Here is an 8531-nt window from a genome sequence, read left to right as displayed (position 1 = left end):
CGCCCTAGCCTTGAACACGAGGTCAAATTCACTTAGCTCCACCGCCATTTCAATAATCTTCCTGAGGCATTGGGCTTTTGAAGTACCTACCTCAAGGAAAAGTTTGTTAGCACATGTATGGTGTGGACTTGGAAATAGGACCTCAATTTCCTGGAAGTGGTGATCAAGGCCAAAGCGAGCTTCTCCATATCGAGGTAACGGGTTTCCGGTGATAAGAGTGCTTTACTTCTATAGTATATGGAGAGTTGGGTGGTCCCCTCTTCTCGGATTAGAACCGTACTGATGGCCACATTGGAGATGGCCAAATACAGCTGAAGAATCTCGTCGAGCTTCGATTTGGAGAGGAGGGGGCCTGCGTTAGGTACCTTTTCAGGTCCTTCACATTCCTCGGTCCATTAGAACTTCTTCCCAGCTTTCAAGACTTTGAAAAATGGGAGGCATTTTTCTATAGCTTTGGAGACGAAGCAACTAAGTGTGGCCAATCGCCCAGTCAAGCTTTGTACCTCATTTGGCTTTTGGGGGACCTCATCTTGCATAGGGCCTCAATCTTCTCAGGGTTGGCTTCAATTTCACGTTGGTTGACCATGTATCCTAAGGATTTTTCGGAGACAACCCCGAAAGCGCACTAGAGGGGGTTGAGCCTCATCCTATACATTCTCAAGATTTGGAAGGTGTTGTTGATGTGCGTTATATGGTCCCCAGCTTCTAAACTTTTCACAAGCATGTCATCTACGTAGACCTCCATTGTCTTGCCGATGAGGTCCACAAACATTTTGTTGACGAGCCTTTGATATGTGGCCCCGGCATTTTTCAACCCCAAAGGACATATCTTATAACAGTAAAGGCCTCTGTTAGTGATAAAAGAGGTGTGTTTCTCATCGTCCAAGTGTATGGAAATTTGGTTGTAGCTAGAGTATGCGTCCATGAATCTCAACAACTCGTGTCCAGCTGTGGAGTCTACCAGTTGGTCAATCCTTGGGAGTGGAAAGCTGTCCTTCGGGCAAGCATTGTTGAGTTTAGTGAAATCAATGCATACTCTCCATTTTTTGTTGTGTTTATTCACTAAAATCGGGTTAGAGACCCACCTCGGATAGGTGGCCTCCCTGATAAAGCCATTTTGGATGAGCTTCTGAACTTCTTCCTTCAAGGCCTCATACCTCTCAGAGTTGAGGGCTCTTCTCTTTTGTCTGTACGGAGCAACCTTAGGATCAATTTTCAAGTGGTGGCAACTGACCTTGGGGTCTATGCCTACCATATCCTCATGTCTCCAAGCAAAGACATCAAGGTTCCTACTTAGGAAATCCTTGATCTTTTGTTTCAAAATGTTTGACAAGCCTTTGCCCATTTTCAACAATTTAGATGGGTTTCGAGGTCCACTGAGAAGCTCTCAAGTTTCCCAATTGAGGATGTTTGTGGTTCGTGTTCAATTATGCGGGGGCCAATCTCATCGATGACCAATACTTTCGAAATGGATGGTACGTCGACCATTTCAACATCTTCCGGTTCGAAGGGAGCATCACCTGGGACATCAGCCATGACTATATCGACAATAATCACATGGACGTCCCGGGGCTCTACCTTTCTGGTGGAGCTTAGATAACACTCTCGAGCCTCTTTGGTCACCTCTCATCATTGCCACCCCATTTTTCATTGGGAATTTCATGCATAGGTGGTGGATGGAGGTAACGACTCCCAATTCCTTTAGAGCTGGCCTACCCAATACTCCGTGGTAGGTCGATCGACTGTCAACAATGAGGAACTCCATGAAGTTCATTGTAGTTTGGGGAGACTTCCCCATCTCTACTACATGGGTGATCTTTCCTCTCGGAGTGATGTTATCTCCGATAAATCCATACAAGGGAGTGGAGGTAGGCGTCAACTCATGGTCTAATATCATCTTGTCGAAGGTGGACCTGAATAGAATGTTGACAGAGCTACCATTGTCAATTAGCATTCGTTTGAGTCCATTCCGGGCTATGACCGCTCTCACCACAAGTGCATTGCAGTGGGGATAGTGAACACCTTCAGCGTCCTCTTGGGTAAAGACAGTAGATGGAACTTGATTCATCCGGAAATTGTGATCCACAATATAGCTGGTCAGCGGGGGGTGCTTAGCCTCACAGGCGTAATTCCTTTTGGCGTTCCATGTTTCACCGCCCACATATGGACCTCCAAATGTGGTATCCACCTCCTGGATAAAGGCCTCATCCTGAGTTTGTCGATTTCTTCAGTGTCTGCGCCCTTCCTTGGGCCTCTCTGCATCGTGCTCCCTTCGTCGCCAGGAAACATCCATTTGATGGGGAGTGGCCTCTTCACGCCCAGGTCGGTTGTCATACCTAGGTAAGGGCCTGTTTGCCTGGAGCGATTCATTTCTATCCCTGGGAGATCTTGCCAGGTATGGTAAGCATAGTCTCGATAATTTGCTGTGTCATGGCCATAGGGCCGGTGGTATATACAGTATCCCAGGAGGTTTGGATTTGACTTATTTCTAGGTCCCAAACCCCGACCTCAGCCTCTCCCCCTGTGGGATCTTTGCGGAGTTCTCATTTGCTGGGTGTCAGTGACTAGGTTGATATCCTCATATGCCAAGGTAGGAACTGGGCTCAGAGTGGTGGTGGCAAGTGCTTGCCCAGAACTCTCATTACCGACTTAGTTCATTTGGTAATCCATCAAGTGGGAGGTCGGCCCTCTAGCACGCTGTCTTTACGGAGGTGGGAGGCCTCTACTTGCCCTGTTCCTATACTCAATCAATTTTTTATTAATGATCTCCCATCTCATCATCTTGAGTAGGGCGTCATAGGTGGTGGGGTCTTGATTTTGCACGTCCCTCCAAAATAGGGTGTTCATGTTCAAGCCTCATCTCAGTGCAGATAACGCCTCATGGTCGGTGACTTGCACACAGTACGTCATCTCATCAGTGAAGCATGATAGGAAGCTCTTCAGGGACTCCCCATGTGCCTATCTCATATCTTGGAGACGTTGGATGGGAGCCTCTCCCTCTTTGCTCATAGCGAACCTCTTCAAGAAAGTGGTCTTAAATTCGGGCCAACTTTTTATGCTCCCAGATGATAACCTACTATATCAAATTTCAGCTGATCCGCTAAGTGTTAAGTGGAAAGCATTGCATTTCACAGCTGGGGTGGTGCCCCTTAGGCTCATGTGAGTTTTGTAAGCATTCAGGTGCTTCTCTGGGTCGCCTTTTCCATCATACTTTGGTATCTTGGGCATAACGTAGTGGTTTGGGACCTGGGCACTCCTTAGTTCCCTTGAGAATGACAAGTTTTCATCATCATCATCCAAGTCACAGGACCTCTGCTGCTCATCTGAATCGTTTTCATCGGCCTTAAACTTGGTGGTTGGTGAGAGGTGCCAAGACGGTTCCTAGCCTCCTCTTCCCTCCTGTGGCACCTATTTCTAGGCGGTGCAGCACAGGGGACATTTCATGCCTTTCTTCTAGCTGTTGAGGCATTGGAGGTGGGGGATGTGGCCTTGTCCAAAGCTCGCGAGGCTGTTGTTGCCTAGGCCTCAGCTCTGCAAGGCTGATTCTGTCAAATACACTACCTGACCTCCTATGTCTTCACTCTTGCTCATATGAAGGTGGGAAGTTATCATGGTTCAAAGGGACCTCGGTGGGTCGCCCAGAAGCGTAGTTGGAAGAAACATCAACTTCCACTTCCCTTTCAAATGGGCTTCCACCTCGGCTATAGTCCAGTGAGGCAACCCTCTGACTTTGAACTTCATCTTCTTTCTGGTAGTGCCCTTAGGGGGGCGTATGGAGGAATAGAGAAGCCTCCCTGGCCTTGCATTTGGGCCATGAGTTCCCTCATGGCTGCCATGGTGGCCATTTCTCTTGATAGCCGGGCTGTCACTCGCATTTTACCTCTTCTATGGCAGCGGTGGAGTCGGTACCGAGCTGCTGGGACAGCTACTGGAGGGGGCATACCTTCATTTTCTCTTACCATCCTGGGGGTGTATCTTCGTTTGAGCTCATTTTCTTTGTTTGACCTTCAAATTTTTGCTAAGTTGTGGGGTTTCCTCTTGTTCTTTTTCAAGAACAAATCATTTTTCAAGGGGGATGCCCAAATGTTCATCTTCAATAAGCTTTCCCATAAGGTTGTTCGTGGTTATTGTATGGATTTCCACAGACGGCGTCAATCCGTTGACCCCAAAAAATATTGCCAACAGATGCCGGACCCAACCGCGCACACGTGAGCGAAAGTCCAACACGCTAAGACACATGGACGGTCTAAAATGGATAGATCAATGGCGTGGGAGTAGCTCAACGGCGCGGGACAGGAACTTTCGGAATCCAGCGGGATGTTCGTAGACTGATTGTACAATAATTACCAATCGATGTTTGTAAATGTGTATCTAAATATGTATGAACTCGTTTGTGTTGCAAAATAATATGAAAGAGAGAGTTGAGTAAAGTATGATTTCTTGTATTGATTCTTGCATTAGCCTTTGTATGGGGTGCATGGGAGAGTATTTATAGTGTCACAAGTTAGATCGTGACCTTTGGTTCAGGGTACATGTGACCTCATCTGGTTAATTTACATGTCAAATTGTAGGCATCAGCCGCACCTAGCCTGCTATACATTTATTGATTGGCAGAGTCATCTCTACTAGTGACAAGACTTAACATTTACACTCATGACAAACGTCCTATCAATCATTCAAGTAAGATCTTTGTGCAAAGGATCTCTTGGGAGAAGTGTCTATGGAAGATGCTGCTTTGTGATTCGGAAGCTGCTACCTCGACTACAGAGTTTCGGTCAACAAGGCCTCGGCATATGGGCTTCAGAAACTCCTCAAGAAGTAATGATAGATGGGCCTCGGTATATATGGACCTAAGCTTCTGTGGACCTTGGTTTGTGGGCCTCGGCTATACAAATTACCTTGGCTTGAGTGCCACGTGGTTCGGCATGAGTTGACTATGGGCCCCGGTGGATTGCCCAAGTGTGCAAACACGTAACAGTAAGCAAAAAGTATTCGACCTAGTAGAGGAAAAGCAAGAAACAAAGAAAGTCATATTGTTAAATAAACTTGTAAGCCTTCAAATGAATTTTGCCTATCACAATGATTGATAGATTTTTCGTGGTAATTAATAACATCCCATGATAATTATAAAATATAAAATCGATATACCAAGACTCAAAATAAATTAGGATTTGTTAAAGAAAAATAAATAATATTGAATTTGTTTATATTGGAGGATTTAATTTAATCAAAAAATTTAAAGGAAAATTGTAAATTAATCAACACTACTAAAAAACAAAGTTTTAGGCACGAATTTTTCGTTCCTAAAGCCTCAATATCCGTTGCTAATAAACTTCACCAACGGAATATTTGCTACCACAAATCCGTTGGTAATTTGAGGATCCCTGATAATTACCAATGGATCATGCCGTAGGTAAAGAGTAAACATTTTACCAACGAATTTTCTGTTGGTAAAGTGTGAATCTTTTACCAACGAGATTTTTGTTGGTAAAAGTCTTAACCAATACCAACTGACTTTCCGTTGGTATATGTCTACAATACAATTGGTAAAAATCAATGTTACGAATAACTGTATGATAAAAAAATTATTTATTTATTTATTATTATTATTGTTATTATTTATTTATTTAATAATTATATATATTTTTTATTTTTAGTCAACGGAATTAAAAGGCCAAAATATTGTTTAATTCCTTATTGGACCACAAATTTATAGAGGGCAACTACAAAGATTTTGTTATAAACTTCCGATGTGGGATAAGTGAATTATTTTTACCAACGGATAATCTGTTTCTAATTACCAACGAAATATCCGTTGTTGAAAGATCAAAATGTTAAACGGTTATATTAGGCACGAAATATCCGTTGGAAAAGAGATATTATTTTTACTAACGGATAATCCGTTTCTAATTACCAACGGAATATCCGTAGGTAAAAGATCAAAATGTTAAACGGTTATATTAGACACGAAATATCCGTTCGTAAAGAGATATCATTTTTACCAACAAAAAATTCGTTGCTGATTATTGTAACTAAAAGTGAATTACTTTTACTAACGGATAATCCGTTTCTAATTACCAACGGATTGCATCCGTTGGTAATATTCGGTACATCACCTACGGAATATCCGTTGGAGGAAAATTCAAATGTTAAACGATTACATTAGGCACGGAATATCGGTTGGTAAAGAGATATCATCTTTACCAACGGAAAATTCGTTGCTAATTATCGTAGCTAAAAGTGAATTACTTTTACTAACGGATAATCCGTTTCTAATCACCAACGGATGCATTCCGTTGGTAATTTTTCGTAGGTGAAAAGCGCATCCGTTGGTAATTTTTCGTAGGTGAAAAGCTGTTTTTTAGTAGCGCAAGAGCCAAGTTTATTTCACAATAAAAAAAATCTTAATTTAGATTATTTCTGTAACTAAAATTATAATTATACAAAAACAAATTTTTGAAGGGTAATTATATTCATACCATAATTTTTATTTGGGTAATTATATTGTTACAACAAATTTTATTGGTGCACTACAATTTTTAGCATTTTTCATATTTACTTTTATAGCCTTAAGTAAAATTACATATTTAGGATTTCAATATACCTTTTAATAAAAAAATTTATTATTCCACCACGAACATAAATCTAATTTTTTTTCCCTCAACATGTGATAGCGCATAGCTTTTTCGTCAACGGCAACTTTTGCTTTCTTCCATGACGGCGAGATAAAATTAAAATATGCCATATTGCCAGAAAAATTAGGTTGTTGCACCGTTGGAGGACTGTGCTTTGTTAAGGTAAAATCGTATTCCTTATACCATGGTCAACCAAGTCCTTTGGGTTTCTTCCTCACACGCAAATTTTTTTGGTTCAGAGTCATCAACAAGAGCAAGAGGCAGAACAATTACGAGTTCATCATCATTACAGTTGAGGAACTCCTTAGGATCATGTAACGAGAATAGTCGTTGAAAATTAAACCTAGTAGTATCAAAAGACAATTTTATTTACAGGTTCATAATAATCGCGGTTGAGGAACTCCTCAAAATCAAGTAACGACAATTGTGTTGAAAATTAACCATTCAATAGATACAGTTTCATTAACATGTTTTGCAGGGTTCTCATCGTTAGTAAGGCCATTGACATCCCCTCATTCACTTAATTTCTCTACAAGAATACTAAAAAACTTAAATTCTATGAAGCTGAATTGAATTCTATATATTTGCGGACTTGCTATGAAGATATAATCTATGGTTTTGTAGTGAAGTTTCTTCTCTCTTTGTGTTTGAGAAACTGAATTGAGATGAATAATTTGCAGCTGAAGATGAAGGTTACAAAAAAGAAACAGCTGTTGCAACAAGGGCCAATCTTCTGAATGGCCAGAATACTGATTCTATTTTCCATAATAGCCTTTGCTATTGGAAATACTATTTTACCCTTACTTTTATTATTTGCAAGATGTATCCTTTTCCTTTCGAGATTCATTAATCAGGACTTATGTTTGTATTTTTTAATTTTTCAAATACCTTTAAATATTCTCTATATCTTGATAATTCTTCAAAGATTCTATGCTAATCTTTCTTAGTGATATATCCTAGAATTATTCCTTCTGAAACTTTTTCTTGTATATCTTTATGTTTAGTTATAATAACTTCTACCTTCTTTATTTCTCTACTAGTTCTTATAGAATCAAATCTTATATTATACTCACAATAATAATCTATATTTCGAAATCTTTCTTCAAGTTTTTCTTGGCCAACAGAAAATGTCTTCAAAATTTTCAACTAATTTAAGTAAAAGCGAAATATCTTTCTCATCTAAATATAATCTGGGATTATTATCATCATTAGAGGTGGATGTGGATGCTTGTGAATTATTCATCAAAATTAATCAAAGCATAAGCATGTAAAAGCGAGTAAATAACTTACAGTAATCGAATAGAAGTAAACGGGCTTTCCCTCCAGTATACTTTTATAGATGTTTTGCATGTACTTAATCAATCTTTTGAATCAAGTAAAAGTTTTTTTCATTTGGGTCCACAACTACTTCCGCAAAAGGCTTTTCAATTAAGGTTGCATTTCTCTTTCTAGAGAACTAGCCGTGTTTCCACAGACACTATCTCACAGTATCCAGAGTCTCTGTTTTCACCTCTATTCAGACTCTTTTCAGAATCAAGTTCTTACTTGGAATGAAATTTAACTTACACACAAGGTGCTACGATTTTGTTAGAAAACTGTCTTTTTCCCCAAAATCATTCATCAAAGACGGGTACTTTGGCATGGCTAACATCCATTCAAAATCAATGTTTTGAAAATCTTTTAAAATCTCTATCTGTACTGCCAAGGAATCATGAGAAACTTAACGAAATCCTTTTATAAAAGTTTTGTTGAATATAACAAACTTTACTTTAATATTCATAAACTGAAATAGTACATGTTTACAATCTATATTTACATACATTTGGTACTCACCTTATGAAGTTTAGAACTCCATAAGTGATTACCTTATTACAAGCTTTGCTCTCCTCTGATTAT

The sequence above is a fragment of the Olea europaea genome, unplaced genomic scaffold, assembly GCF_002742605.1.
Source record: "Olea europaea var. sylvestris unplaced genomic scaffold, O_europaea_v1 scaffold1756, whole genome shotgun sequence".
Classification (NCBI taxonomy): Eukaryota; Viridiplantae; Streptophyta; class Magnoliopsida; order Lamiales; family Oleaceae; genus Olea; species Olea europaea.
The sequence above is the reverse complement of the archived record's forward strand: the minus strand, read 5'-3'. Positions refer to the sequence as shown.